We start from the raw sequence: 12,751 nt of genomic DNA, 5'->3' as shown, positions 1-12,751 counted from the left end.
TTGTGAAAATTAAGTGAGCTGATCCATATAAAGTGCTCTGAACCATGCCTGACGCACAGCATCAGCCGTTATCATCACACACGCCTGTTGTTTATTTTGTGTACTCATTGTATGGGCAATAACTGAGTCCACGAACACTGTAAAGCTCTGTGCGTGCTTCCTCTTGATCCCCACTTGCAGAGGCTGTGGCCTTTCCCAGGAACTGGATGGATAGGCAGGAAGGGGCCAGATGGTTAGAGGCCAGAAGGCCAGGGAGAAGGCCAGGCTTGAGAGAGGGTAAAGGGAGCAAGAGAAGGGGCTCACCAGCCCATCCCCAGAGAAGTCCAAATACCTGGGGTAGGGGAGGGAGGAGCCAGGAGCTTTGTAAACAAAGCGCTAGCTTCCAGCAGCTGGCTGCCCTACTGCAAGCCCTCACGGGCCTGGCCCCAGCCATTCAAGGCCTCTACATAGCCTGGGTTCCAGAACCCCTGGCTCCAGGGATGGAGAACTGAAGGGTTTATAACCCCCTGGAGCCACCAAGGCCTCAAGGACTCCTACCACCCTGGACCTTGCCTGGGCCTGCTGACATCACCAGCCAAACTCCAGCCTCGCCCAACCAGTCACCAATCTAGGCCTTCCTAGTGAAGTTCCCATTGCCTGGAATGCCTCCCCCCACCCCTGGGACACTTACTCATCCTTCAAGACCCCAGTTCCAATGTCATCACCTCTCTGAAGTCATCCCCATGCACCAAGCCCCTTCCTGCCCCCGGGTGGTCCCATTCCTCAGGCTCCCACCCCATCCCTACTCCACAGCCAGAGGCTGAAAACCAGGATCCTCAGGCTAGAAAACGATGCAGATGTGTCTGTCCTTTGACCTGCACAACATTTTTCTTTAATTTTAGATTAGTTATCAACATTTTAAAAACAGATTTCACACCATTTCTAAGTTGCCTTTAAAGAGAGCTTGTTCTGATGACATGGGGCATGCATCCCTACTGGCCACCATCAGCTGAGGTCCTTACAGCACCTGCCTCAGACAGGCTGGCCATGCATTCCCCAGTTAACACAGTCCCATAGGCACCCTCCTTCCCTCGTTTGGCTTCCTGCCCAGTCCGTGCACCTGAGCGTGTGGTCTATACAGAGTAGACTTGGGACGTTTTTACTCATGGCTCTGCACTCTGTAGCCTGCAGGTCCTGGGGCTTCCTGACCTCTGCACAGGCAGGCCCTCCCTGGCAGCTGGACAAAGGTCCTCTCCAAATACCAGTTTCTTTCCTTCCCCTTCCCAACATGCCTGGGTGCCCCTAGGGCAGGGATGAGTCTGATTTATCCTGAAGCTCCCATGACTTTCCCAAGGCACAGGTCCTTATTGAGCAGTCAGGATATAAATAAATAAGCAACTGTTATTATCCCCAATTCACAGATAGGGAGACTGAGGCTTCAAGGTGAAGTAACTTGCCATAGCCACACAGGAAATTGCTAATTCTTGACTCAAAGTCTTATTCCTCCATGAAACCCAGGGGTTTCTATAATTTAAAAAACCACACAAAACATTATAATTACCATCATTGTTATTTTCACTGCTACCACGTACTGAGCATTTATAATGCGCCTGGCCCTATGCTAAGCACTTTTTACATATGCCATCTCATTTAACCCTTACAACTAATACTGACACTATTCACATTTACAACTGAGAAAAATGAGGCTCAGAGAGATTAAGTCACTTGTCCAAAATCACACAGCTAGTCAGTAGCAGAGCTAAAATGTCAATCCAGACACCATGAGAGGGGTCCAGAGCCTGCAGGGGGATCTTGGCTGGGATGGGGGACAATATGAGGGGGCCTCAGCCACAGAGACCTCTAGCCCTCAGCCAGGCTCCCACTGTGCTCTCCCAGCCCTAGGCCCAGCTTTCCCTGCCAAGATGCTGGGGATAATGAATGAGATGCTCTGGTTGTCATGGAGACACCATGGCAACGCCGCACATTCGGGAAATACCACAGTAACTGTGGCCACTGCTCCGGAGTTGAAAGTCACTCCCTACCCTACCCCCCACTCTGAAATGCTCTGGTTCCCTCATAATCCTCTCTAGGGCCCAGAGAGAAAGGAGGCAGAAGTATATGGGCCTTCCCAGAGATCAAGATGTCCAGAGATCAGGACTGGGGAGGGGGTCTAGTTCTGTTCCAGATGGAGAGGTGGGCTCCGAAGTGCAACCAAGAGACTGAGCTTCTTGTGCCTTTCATGGTGAAGTGCACCCACACGTAACTTGTAAACACTTGGTTCCTACTATGTGCAGCAGGCCTCCTGTGAAGGGCTGTATGCTTCATGCCATTTCACCCCAACAATCTGAGAGGTGGCAGTGCAGTGGCTGCTGGCATCGCCGTTAAGGGCTCAGACTGGAGCCAGCCTGCCCAGGCTTGAATGTGGCCTCCATTATTTACTTAGCCTTGTGACCTTTGAGCAAATCACTCAACCTCCTTGAGGCTCAGTTTCTCCAAGTGTAAAATAGGGTTTATACTACTAATCTATGTGCCGCCAAGACTCAAAGAGATGAAACAGTTGTGTAAAACAGCTCAGTGCCTGGCACACGGTGATATAGGTTAATAAACTTATCCATTTAAGAGATTTGGAATTTGAGGCTCAGGAAGGAACTGGCCCAAGGCCACATATCAAATTCATAATGGATCCAGAAAGTGAGGAAGGGAGATCAGGTTTGAGGGCATACTGGGTGTCTGGGACAAGCAGATGACCCCTCTCTGTTCCCTCCCTCTGTGCTTTACTGAGCACCACTAGGGGCACACATAGCCTGGGCACTGAGGATGGAGGCCTCTGGGCTCTGAGGTTTTGTCTCCGGCATGCTGCTGGCTGCAGGGTGAATGAAGGCCCTCACACCCCTCATGCTCGCCCAGCCCAGATTTGCTTTCTTGCCTGAGTTATTCCCGACAATGTCCCCTACACGTCCCACACTCACATGCACATGAAAGCACAGGAAAACTCACATGGTGCTTACACGTTCACATGGTACCATTCACAGGCATCTGGGCTACAGGCATAAGAACGGGGTGGGGAGCTGAGAGGAGGTGGCTCAAAAGTATGTGAATGGGCACTGGGCTTGGGGGAGAAGGGGTGGCTGCAGGCCAGGGTCTGACACTACCACATGCAATCCCAGGAACACTCCCCACAGCTGACCCAGCCCCTCCCAGTCTGTCACACCCCCAGCACAGTCACCCACCACCCACTACCCAGACACACCCCACAGCCACCCAGCTCCACCAGCCACCCCACCCCAACCTGCCCCACCCACCACATACAGAGCAGCCAAGAAAATCCTCCACATTTGCTTCCCAGCTGTGCAGGAGTTTCTCCAGCTCAATCACACCCCTGGGAGGCCCAGACCAGAAGCAAATCCCTCCTCTGCTGGAATTCACTGCACACCCCATCCCCCACAGCCCTGCAGCACTGCCTGGCCCAGGGCCAAGCTGCTGCCCATCAGTCACCCTGGAGTCCAGGGCAACCACCAAGGTGGCAGTCTGGCTCAGTCTTAGGGCCAAAGAGTGTACAGTCCACTCTGCAGTAAGGACAGGGGACACTGAGGCCCAGAGAGAGAAAAAGACCCCCTGGGATGTACCAGCCAGGCCTGCCCCACTCCCCACCTACCTTGGCTCATTTTCTTGTCCAAGAAAACTCTGCCCATCCCCCTCAAAGGCCAGCCTTAGCCGGAGGTGGGACTGCCAGCTGTGGATTTCCAGTCCTCGATGAGCTAGCTCCCTGCTCTGCATCCCACCATGCATGCTGGATTTACACTGCCAGATGTCAGCTGCTCTTACAACTGGAACACTGGTCCCCCAACTTCACAGGAAGCTTTCCAAGACAGAAGTGGTCTCCTACCCATGGTAAGTACCCACAAGCCACGTGCCCTTGCCAGTTACCCTCCCTTTTTTAATTGGCTATGAACTGAATGCATTAATAATATGAACTTCCATTTATTAGACAGGATATGCCTGCACTGCATGCTATTATTTAACCCTTAGGACAGCACCATCACCTACTTTCCACTCATTTCACAGATGAGGACACTGAGGCCCAGAGGAAGCCCATGAGTTGCCCCAGCACACAGAGCCAATGAGTGGGTGATGGGGAATCTTAGCACAGAGCCACCTGGGCCCATCCTCCAAAACCATGGGCCCTTCATGTTCATCCAGGACACCCCACTCTCTCTCTATACCCTTTGAATGGTGCTTTTTCTGCTTTTATTTTCATCCATTTTATGTGTATTTTAACTTAAAAGCAGCCTCCAACAAGCCTTCTTGGAAGCAGGCCCACAAATCACCCATCAATGCACAAGCAAACAAAGCATAAAACCCTGGGTCACTCGCAAGTTCTCAACCCGGGTCTTGTGGGTTCCCCGGCAGGGAGTGCCTAGCAAGAAACCACAGGAACTTAGACCTGCTTGTTGAGAATCTGTCCTTCGTCCAACAGGGCCTGAGTTGAGAGTTTACCTTTGCACCAGCTCTGAAGGGCTTACGGGGCAAACAAACAAGACAGCTTTTGGGAGGGGTGGAGTGGGGGGCAGGCAGGTCAGGACCAGCCACCCTCCTGCCCCAAGGACAGGCTCTCTTCCAATCCCCCTGAAGCTCCCAGTGCAAACCCAGATGGGCAGGCCCATCACAGGGCATGCTCCTCATTAGCCCATTCAGCTTCCCAGAATAGGGGTCCCTCTTCCCAACCCCCAAATCCACTTACAACACAGTCAAACCATCCCTAACTATTTTTCTTAGGCTCAGATCATAAGCACCTAAAAAGACTAGAATATTTATTTGCAAATATCATAAACTCCCTGGCTGACAGCCTCAGCTGTGACTGAGCTCCTGGTAACTCACCAGCCCCACACCCAGGCTGTGCTGAGAGCTTTCTCTGAATCATCACACCCAATCCTCACATCCTGAGAGATGGTGTCACTGAGATGTGCACTTTACAGATAAGGAAACAGTCTCAGAGAGTGTAAGCAACTGACTCAAGGTCACACAGCTGGGCAGGGCTGGAGCTAAGCCAGCCTCAAGTCAGCTCACTTATCCCTGCGTATAACCCCTATATAGTCCTGCTGCCCACCATTCCACACCATTCTTGAGCCAGGTATTTGGCCCAAAGCATACCCAGAGAGAGGCTTTCTGCAGGTGACCAGCCCCAGCTGCCTAAATGTAGGCTAACCCAGGAGAATCTGCAGCGGGGAAGCCTTCACTGGCAGAAGGGGTACCACAGGTCCCCAGAGAGGCAGGACCTCAGCTAAAGGGTCCTTACCTTCTCTTACACCAGGGGCCTCTGTCAGCCCAGGCAGGTAGGAACCCCACATGCGAAAGGGGGGCTGCCTCCATGCCCCAGGAAGAGGCCTTTTGCTAAAGAAAAGGAGAGGCAGGAGTGAAAGTCAGAAGCAGGAGATCTCAGCTGACCACTGACAAGAAGGACAATGGTGATCAACTTGCTTCACAGGTCTGCTGCATGCAAGGTACTACAGCAAGCATGTCCCAGTCGTGACCTCATTTATCCACCATGTGGTCCCAATGAAGTAGAAACAAGTTTATCATGCCCTGAACTTACCCGTCTGCGAAGCACAGAAGAGCAGCGAAATGCCAGTCAAGCCCAGCCCCTGCCCTCCCACATGCCCATCCCATGTGGCCAGATGCTCAATGAGAGATTTCTAGAAGCAGGCATATTTTAGGGTCTCCACTTCGAGGATGCAGAAGCCAAAAATCCATGTGGGCCTGAAGTCCACATCAGGATCCCAGAGCCTTCAACATGTTCCCCCTGTACCTCTGGACTTGACCCTCCCCTTTTGTGAGCCTCTGTTTCTTCAACTGGACAATGAGGGGAGTGAACTAGATCAGAAGGTGATGACCTCCTAAGGTTACAGAAGCCTTTGAGAAAATAATGAAGGCCACTACTGGACTCTCCCCAGACAGGCGCCACATTCCATACAAATTCAGGTGGTTGGGCTGGCCCCCAAGTTAAGAACATGGAAACCTCCAGGGACCCTGCAGGCTTTGATGAGTAGTACTCTCAAGGTCTAGATGGGACTGAAGCCACAAATGTGACATCTGAGCACCCTGGAACCTCACCATTCCAGCTCCCCCATGGCCCTGTGGTAAATCTTTAACTGTCAGACCTGCTGGCTTCAGGTGGATTTGTGGACTTGCAGAGCTGTCAAGAAAGTCGCAAGAGAAGCTGATCCCTTCCCTCCTCCCCATCCCTCAGCCGTCACCTACTTCTCCAACAGGAAGCTGCCGGGTCAGCCTTCGGGGGCCCCAGGTGCTGGGACACTGAAGGAACCTGCTTACGGTTCTGAAGGCAGACAGGTCCCAGCACCAGGCTGCGGGGCCAGCCTGCCCCAACTCTGCACCCCGGTACCCTCCTGCATGGGTATGAACACGCACACATCGCGTGTACACATACGTACAGACAGACCTGGGAGGGCTGGACAGGAGGGTACAGGGAGGCCAGGGAGAGGATGACAAGACCCACAAGACCCACCAGAGCTCCAGGCAGCAGTTGCTCACCTCCGCTTCCCTTCACTGCATCCTCTCAGTGGCTCCACACTCCTCACTTAACACGGTCACACCTAATCCCAGAGCCGGGACAAATGGCATTACAGTCAGCTCAGTGCCCTCCCTGGGAGGAAGGGGGAGTGGCCCTAGGGCACCCTGAGCCACCAACCATGTTCCTGGAAGCCTTCAGCACCCCTGCCCCCCCCATGTCCCTTGTCAGAGGCCACCAGCCCCTACCTCCTGGACCTCAGCCTAATTCAGCCCCCAGCCCAGGGATCCCCTCAACAGCAGGGACCCCTGCCTGGAGGTGCCTTCCAAAGAAGAGAAAGCATGTCCCTGACCCTTATGTCGATGGGTCCTCTGGTCCCGCTCAAGAAAGGTGGCAGCTAGGAGTAGAGGAGCCCTCGCTGGCAGCAAGTGTAACTGCCTGCAGTTCTGCCTGACCTCCTATGTGATCTTAAGCAAGGCGCCTCCCCTGCTCCAGGCCTCAGTTTCCCCACCTGTCCCGAGAAGAGGAGAAAGGAAGACTGATATTCCCTGCTGCAGCCAGCTGGTGGTCAAAGCCCTGTGACGCTGGCTTTTGGTCCCTGCTGCACCCCAGCTGACCTGCCAGGCCCTTCCCATTGCCCCGCCCTGCAGAGGAGGAAGAAGGTGACTGCCAAGGCTGAGGGGAAAGCCATGCCAGAGCGTCAGGTGCTAGAGCTGGAAAGGGCCTTACGAAGCCCAGAGAGAAGCGACCTGGCCACGGTCACACAGGCAGCTAGGAAAGGGCCAGGCTGGCCTGGATTTGCTTCTTAGCAGCAAACATTTAAAAGCGTCCACCTGCCAGGGGTTTTGCCTTTTTAGAGGACTCCAAGGAGAGCACAAGGCAACTTTCTAATGACATAATTTCAGGACCCAAGAGCAACAATGGAAAAAAAAAAGGAAAAAAAAGATGGTGTGCTTGTACTCATAGGGCTTGGGATGGAGACTGGGAAACTCGGCAAACTGTCCAAGGAGCCCTCCCATCACATCACGAGGGTGGCCTACAATGCTGCCAGCCCCAGGTAAATCCTAAGCAACCCTGAAGGGATGAGTAGTCTTGGCCACCTCTTAACAAGTCACCTGAGGCTCAGTCAGCAGGCCTGGAGGTGGTGATGGGGAGACTGGCCCAGAGGGATGCACCAGATCAGGCTGCCCAGAAGACATAACTGAAAGGCTCCAGGCCTTGTGGCCAGAGTGGAGGGAAGCCAGGTACTTGGGGGCGACCGAGAGGGAGGGAAAGCTTTGAGGCACTTGGAGCTGCAGAAGGCCCCTAATCTTCTGGAGGCCTGGTGGGCTTAACATGGACGCTGCTGAGACCCAGGGCCCACATGAAAGTGGTTTCATCCCTCCAGACTTGCTGGGGCTTGTCACTGCAACAAGAGCCCCTGCCAACTCACGTCAGTGGCGCAGGGCTCAACACACTCACACAGAGGCATAGCTGGCAGGGAAGAAAGTAGGAGGTGGGGGTGGTGGGCAGGCAGGCCTCACATAGACAGCTAGAGAGAAGAGACATGGCAAAAAGCGCTGGGTGACCTACATATCACAGTCTCCTTTTAATGGGACTCAAGGGGCCTCAGTGAGATTCTAGAAGGTGACTCGCAGGTGTCCCCATGCTTCCAAGGCTCAGGAACACAGTTCAGGGGGTCAGGAGGCCAAAGTTCTAGCCTTATACCTCTAGGGTGAGGCAAGTGAGGCAGCAGGCACCAACGTTAAGGAGACACTCCTCAGGTGCGGCTGTGCACCTGCACGACACTGGGAGGGAGCGCCACCTCACAGTGGCGCCCAAGAGTCAACACTCCAAGTTGGCTCTAAGGGCCTCACTTGCCTCACCTAGTCCCAACCTGGCCTGTGACCTCAGGCAAGCCCCAGCTCCTTTCTGGGTCTTCTCTGCTCATCCATAAAATGGAATAACACCAGGTAGTTCCAAGGGCCCTCCTAACTCTAAGCTGGGCAATTCCATAGGGTGTATAACTGACCTCCACAGCTCATCCCCAGAAATGGGCACAGTGATCGCCACTCCCCACTATCCATAAACCCGTTAAAGTCACCACACTCCAGGTGGACAACACTTTATACAACTGCAGCTGTGTAACTGAGTGCTAGGCCCTTTGCTAACTGCTTGGCTCAACTTCAGCAAGGCCTCTTCTTACAAATGTGGAAACTGAGGCTCAAGACAGATAAGCAACTTGCTCAAGCTGCCAGCTGCAAAGCGCTTAGCTGAGATTCAAACAGGCATCTGGTTTTCATCCCTGCATTCCATAGCATCCGCCACAGATCCCCAAAACCCACGAGGGCCTGGAGGATGCCACCGGGTCTTTGCACCTCCCACAGTGGGTGCACAATGCTGAAGCTAACGTGAAAGGCAGGCTGGCGGAGGCCGGGAGCAGATGGGGACGGGAAGCCAGCGTGGGCACTGGGCATTTGCAAGCTGACCAGCCTCCAGCCAAGCCAGCTGTCCACTGCTGTGGCTACAACGTCCTCATCACCACCAGCACACCACAGCCACCACTGTGCCATTTTTAAAACATTACACAGATGCAAAGCTTTTTCACAGGCATTGCTTTGGCGTCACATGACAACCTTATAGGAACAGAGCAGGGATTTCTTCTCCCTTTCTCAAATGAGGAAACTGGCGTTCCCAGCGGAGGAGTGACTTCCCAAAAAGCACACAGAGAGGGAGTGCTTGCGGGTGAAATTGGAGCCTGTGTCTCTAGCCTCCCGGTACAGGGCTTTGTCTCCCCTCCATGTCTCCTTTACTTTGCAGTGTAACCAGTATTGATGGCCTTTGTAACAACAATGCCCATTGTTGAGCTCACTCTGTGCAGGTGTTATACCCAGCACTTCATATATTCTCATTTAACCATCACAACATCCTCGTAAATTAAGTATTGCTACTGTATTCATTTCACAGATGGAGACACTGAGGCTCAGAAATGCAGAGCATCTGGCCCCAGGTCGTCAAGCTAGAAAGGGGCAGAGCTAGGATTTGAACTGACGTCAGTCTGGCTCTCCAGCCTAAGCTCAGAATCTCGGTGCTGCACTGCTCTGTCTGGAACTTGAGGGGCCAGGAGACCAGATGCACTCAAACAGCGTGTGTGCCTGGCAGGTTATGGCAAGATTACGATAATAGAAGGACAAACAAAGCTCTTGGAGAGCCCACTAGATGGAGGTTGTTACAAACATCTGGGCTGGGTGCCAGGAGTCTGAGCAAGGGACATGGGAACAGAGGGAGGTGACAGATAGGAGGAAGGTGGCCTTGTGAGACCTTGGTCAAGTGCCTTGCTCTCTCTCAATTTACCCAGCTGTTGAGAAAAGTCCCTGGAATATTTCCAGAGCCTCCTCCATCCCTAAAAACCCTTGGACCCTGGGAAAAAAAGCAATGCTTGGTGACAGCCTGGCTGTGAGCCCTGGGGACTCTGAAATGTCCTTGGCTGTCCTGGCACTGCTCAACTACTGGGAAACAGGCTTGCAAAACACAGGGCTGGGCCAGCATGCCTGGGCACCACTGAAGTGTGGGTCCTGAGGGGACCACATTCCACCATTTCAACCTCTCCACGGCTCCGCAGCAGCAAGCACCACCCAGCCTGGACCCACACACGTGCCCAGTGGAATGCCACTCCGGACCTGCCCCACTGGCCCTGTTCAGAGCCCTACATGCAACTCAAGTCCCCTCACTGTCGCCTTATCCCTCAATGCCCCTCACTCACATTCCCTAAGGTTAGCCCCTGGAATGTACAGACAAGGGGTCCTGTAGGAGACTTTAGGGGAAATGACCACCCCATCCCAAGGGACCTGTGCGAGGCAGAGACTGCCCATGCCAAGCCAATGAAGACCCTCAGGTAGGGAAAGGCAGGAGAGTCCATCAGGGCCAGCCCTCAGTTCTCACTCCGGCAGGTGGAAGGGGCTCAGCCCACGTCTCCACACTTACTGTTGCCCCTCAAACCACATGTATAACATGCTTCTACTCAGTAACCTTCCACCACCCACCAGGCAAAACGCCTCAACCTGACCAACTGCATGGATCACTGTTACTAAAAGCCTGTTAACTGGGTGCAGTATGTGGCAAAGCCTTTGGTAACTGCCTTGTGCACATTTTCTCATTTAAACCTCATAGTAATCCTGTGATGCAGGCACTGTGGTTGGTGCATTTTTACAGGTGGGAGCACTGAGGCTCAGAAAGGTTATGTTACTGGCCCTGAGTCTCACAGCCAAGAGACTATGTCGCTGGCAGAAAAAGGATTCACACCCTGCCTGAACCCTAGGCCCAGGTTCCTGACCATGGTGCTGTGCGGCCTTCTCAATGCTCCTGAGCCCACAGGAAAGCAGGAGGAGGTTTGCAAAGAGAGAAAAAGAACACGAAGGGCCCGGGAAATCTTGGTTCTTACAGACCAGATTCTCAGGGCTCAGGAGGGTCCCACCAGGCACCCTCACAGCCCCTGAAGAAATCAACCCTGCCCAGGACCAATCTCCCCCAACCCAGGGTAAGCACCAACCTAACACCTCTGACCTGAAATCTCCATTTTTCTCCCCAAACCTGCCTGTCCCGCAGCCTTCCCCGTCTCAGTAAATGACAACACGGTCCTCAGGGTGGAAACCTGCCAGGGACACCCTCTTCCTCTCACACCCCACGTCTAATCCATTGGCTCATCCTGCAAATTCAATCCACTAGAAGCAGACCCCCGGCTGCCTCGACTGTCCCCACACTGACGTCCTCCCTCACCCGCCAGTCCCCCCTTCCACCTCCAGTCTCTTCTCCATGCAGTAGCTCACACGATCCCTCTTAAATGTATGTCAAAACAAGTCAGGCCTCGGCCCAGCCCCTCAGCAGCTTCGCCTGTACTCAGACGCAACAGCCAAGTGCTCTCCATGGGCCAGGAGGCCCTGCACACTCCCTTGGGGCCCATCTCCCACCAGGATGGCTCTAATTCTTCCTGCCCAGCCACACCAGCCTCCTCGTTGTTCCTCAAGCACACCCGCACCCTCCTGCCTCAAAGTCTTTGCCATGCTGTTCCCTCTGCCTGGAATGCTCTTCCTCAGAAACCCCATGGCGCCTCGTCTCCCTCGAGTCTACTGTCCCCTTACCAGAGACTTCCCTCGACTACCAGACCCAGCAGAGCCACTCCCTGAAGTCACACTTTCTACCTCCCATTCAGCTTTATCCTTGTAGGCAGTGCTGAGCTCATACTTGTTGGTTTGCTGATTCTATCTCACCACTTTGATGTCAGCCCCAAGCCTTGGCCTGTTTTGCTCACTGCTGAGTCCCAGTGCCTAGAAAAGTGCCTGGAACGAAGTAGATGTTGAAAGAGGGACTAATGTCTTCCTTATCTGAACACACCATTCGGTTTCTGCAGGCCCCTAGAAGACCAGTGTCACCTGAAGGCCAATACGATACTCCATTTGTGCCAGCTGAAACCCAGAGGGTTGTCACATGAACAGCGCCCGGTCAAATCCCCACCCTGTCTTGGTACAACTGACTGCTTGGACCAGAACAGGACAATTACATTGGTCTCTGTCTGATGCCTTTGCCCACCCTTTTGGCCACTGAAGGAGAACTTCTGAGTCTGACAGCTGGGCCCTCAGGGCAGCTCCAGCCACCAGCAGGAACATGTACCAGGCTGCTGCTGCCCTCCCATCCTCCCAACTCCACCAGAGCTGCCAGGGGTCGGGCATCTACAAAGGCTGCCCCATGCTCCCAGCGAGAAGAGGCGGAGGAGGGAAGCCCGGTGCCACGCCTGCCCTTTTCCTGTTGTCAGCAGGAGGACCATCAGAAGGAAGCTTTGTTCTCAGAATAAAGACGTGAAACCCAGTGCCAGGCGGAAATGGGCACTGGCCCATAGGCAACAGTTTAAGGAAAAACAAAAAATGGGATAGAGGATGTCTGAGGGGTAATTTGCACACTCAACCGGTGTCATGCCTCTAGGGTGGCTGTGACATGGTGACTTCACTTTTCCAGGCCCTAGCCTAGAGGTCATCATAGATAATCAGATGATCGCCCCAGCTGAGTGATCAGGCTCTGATCTTGCAGAGGGAGGTGGGGACAGAGGCCTGGGAGTCAGAAGACCTGGAGGCCAGGCCCAACTTTCCACGCACTCATATGTGACATTGGAGGGTCCCTTCTGCTGTGTACCTCCATTTACCCATCTGTAAATGGCTTGGCCAGATCTGAACTTGAAGCCTCACCCTACCTGCCACACGACCCACACAGTGGGAC

General features: G+C 53.7%; 1 protein-coding gene across 7 annotated transcripts in view; it reads right to left on the bottom strand.

The window, feature by feature from the left end:
- Positions 1 to 12,751, bottom strand: part of NDST1 (N-deacetylase and N-sulfotransferase 1) — a 54,317-nt gene that overhangs the window by 29,454 nt on the left and 12,112 nt on the right. Inside the window, exons 1-2 of one of the 7 annotated variants that reach the window (XM_081134233.1) lie at positions 7,017 to 7,032; positions 6,529 to 6,590 (exon numbers count right to left, since the gene is read on the bottom strand). The exons of 4 other annotated variants lie outside the window; for them this stretch is intronic. The gene's annotated coding sequence lies outside the window, so the exon portion shown is untranslated. Of the gene's footprint in view, positions 1 to 6,502; positions 6,591 to 7,016; positions 7,085 to 12,751 lie in introns of those variants that run through there. 2 more of the 7 variants (XM_081134235.1, XM_081134237.1) reach the window with 2 other exon arrangements.

The sequence above is a fragment of the Miniopterus schreibersii genome (assembly GCF_964146895.1).
Source record: "Miniopterus schreibersii genome assembly, chromosome: 4".
NCBI classification, from domain to species: Eukaryota; Metazoa; Chordata; class Mammalia; order Chiroptera; family Miniopteridae; genus Miniopterus; species Miniopterus schreibersii.
This window is presented reverse-complemented; position numbering and strand designations above follow the sequence as displayed.